This window comes from Meleagris gallopavo, chromosome 22, assembly GCF_000146605.3.
Source record: "Meleagris gallopavo isolate NT-WF06-2002-E0010 breed Aviagen turkey brand Nicholas breeding stock chromosome 22, Turkey_5.1, whole genome shotgun sequence".
Lineage (NCBI taxonomy): Eukaryota > Metazoa > Chordata > Aves > Galliformes > Phasianidae > Meleagris > Meleagris gallopavo.
This window is the reverse complement of record NC_015032.2, coordinates 12,932,882-12,935,518: the sequence shown is the minus strand read 5'-3', so window position 1 is coordinate 12,935,518 and position 2,637 is coordinate 12,932,882.

The window sequence follows — 2,637 nt, the reverse complement described above, 5'->3', positions numbered from 1 at the left end:
GGCCCTGCCTTCCCACCAGGTGCTCCATCACTGCTTCAGGCCATGACTCAGCATTGCTGCTACAAGCACAAATTACAAAGTTGCTGTTTGCCCACACAGCTCTTGAGAGATATGGCTAAATCTAGTCCATACTGAGGATGTAGATTAAAAAAAAAAAAAAAAGAGGGGTGGGGGGAAAAAAAGGCTTCAAGGAACTAGGAACATCATATAGTACTTAGTCTTAAATCCTGCATTTTTAACAGTAGCGATTCCTTTGACATAACACCCATTCAGTGTAACATTACATCAGGAAGCACAGAAGAATGGCTTTATCTTCTAACTTGTTGTGTCAGTCTTGCAAATAGCACTGCTGAAATGTTGCTTGTTGGCTGCTATCACTACACAATGGTAATGGAAGAGGCATTTGATCATTCCTAAATGGTATAGCACAGAGATAGCGAGTTTTCAGTCTCATAACCGCAGTGCAGTGGGGATTATCTATCTCCTTAGGGGGCTTCTGATTCTTAATTTTATTATTAATCAAGAAAATTGACTCATGTTTAGTGGGAAGCAAGGTACGTCTGTTCAACACAACACCGTGGACCAAAGAGTTCTTATTTGGTCTTAAGGGGAAAACCTTCATTGCAGCCCTGGTCTTTTCCTGGCTGCGCTTCAGGTTGCTGTAAAAATCCTCACAGGGCGAGAAGTGAATGTTGATGTAAGATTTGCTCACACGGAGAAACTGCTGTGCAAAGTGAAATGCCGGAGATGCTAAAATCTCGGCCTAGCGTACTCGGTTCAAAACTAAAGAGGACTCTTTCGAAATGTCGTGTAAAAACCTTTCCTATTTAACTTCGTGCCTTATTTTCTGTTTGGCCGCTGTCCCTTCAGACAAGGCACGGTCACACGTTGCCCTCTGGTGGTTCCTCGGTCAGGATGCTACCCGGGGCTTAAAACGGGCGCAGGAAGCAAAATATTCAGGTTTCAGCCTGCATCGACTGAGTGAGAGATCCTTGCCTCCCTCAGAGACCGTCAGACCTGCAGCACAAGTAATCCTGTGTGTTGGCAGCAACTTGTAGAAGTGAAGTTGAAATTCTGTTAATTGAAAGGGATCTGAGCTGGTGTTTTAAATGTATTCATATTTAAAAGTAAAATGTTTACCATTTAAGTGAGAATAAACTGGGAGCCTATCACCTCAAGGACTGAATCCACTGTAAAATTATTTCTCTAATCTGTTTGATTAGATAAGAGCTGACTATGACTTACAGAAGTAGTTTAAATCAGAAAGCTCCTTTCAGACCTGGAGTTTACTTTTAAGGAGGCTGTGTGGTGGCTGCAGAGACTGAAGGGATAACACAAAGAGCCTATCAACGTATCCATAAAGTGTATTGTATAACTGCAAAGACATCTTTTTTTCCTCTCGTGCTGAATCCTTCCTTGCTTGTCTTCAAGACCTTTAACTTACTACTACGTACTGCCAATCGCTCTCCTTAGCCTTCAACACCTTTTTAAGAAGCAGAATATTTGATGAAATGATCTGCTGGGCAGCCATCAAAATATCAAGAGAGAGAAGAACAATTACCAATGGAGTGGTAAGCAGCTCTTTATCAACATGATCATATCAATCATAAACCACAGCGGGTTGGGAAATAATTGGATGCTGGTGCAACTGAGAACTGCTTCTGACACTGATGACGTTCTCAGGACCTCTGGAGTGCTGGTACTGGGTGAACTGATATTGCCAGTTATGCTGCTATCCAAACAGCAGCTTCTTTCACCTTGGTTTTATCACTTTTAAAGATTATTTTTGTTTTATAGATGTAAATGCAGTTATCACTGGCCAATCATTACTTTGGGATGTAGACAGTGGCAAAAAAAGTTTCCCAAAAGGACTGATCTGATAAGAAAAGATCTTAATCGTTGCCCATCTGAGAGGGTTATGCCAGGAAAGGCAGTTCTAGTTAGCTGAGAGTTCCCTTCAGCAGAAGCAAATGAAGGAACACAAATTGGGCTTAATTACATCTCCAGATGTTTTGTGCCTCATGCCTCACTGACATCCCCAAACCCATCCTTGCTGTGCTGCTGCTCCTATCAGCCAGGAAGGCTTGCATGCCTGCACAGCATCGCTCTGAGAATGAACGAAGCATTCGAGTGTGCGATATTGAATTTCAACCTTCTACGAAAGCAGTTGTGCACAAAACTGTGCCATCAATTAAGAAGACTACTGGGTATCAATGCCATTTTTCCAAGTCTATCTATCCCCCAAAGGGGAAAATCTACATATTTGGGGGATTGAGAGCAAGCCACTGAAAAACCCCAGATCGTTCCTCCGAGCCCACGAGCTGCAAATAGCAGATACGTGCTGTATGAACGACAGCCCCCTATCCTCCCAGCGCCGCCGCTTCCAGTTTCCCTCCCCGGTCGGGCGGAGCAGCCGCTCCCTCCGCCCCGTGCCGCCCCACTGCGCATGCGCTGCTGCGCGGCCACGCGGTGCTGCGGGACTCCTGGGAGCGCCGGACATGCTGAGCAGCCTGGGGCTGGTGGGAACCATCGCGGAGGGGGACGAAGGGCCCGAGGAGCGCGAGTCGGGAGATTCTGAGGATGAAGAGGTGGGACCGGGCCGGCTCACTTTGGGTTGGATGACGTGAGGCCGGTTCG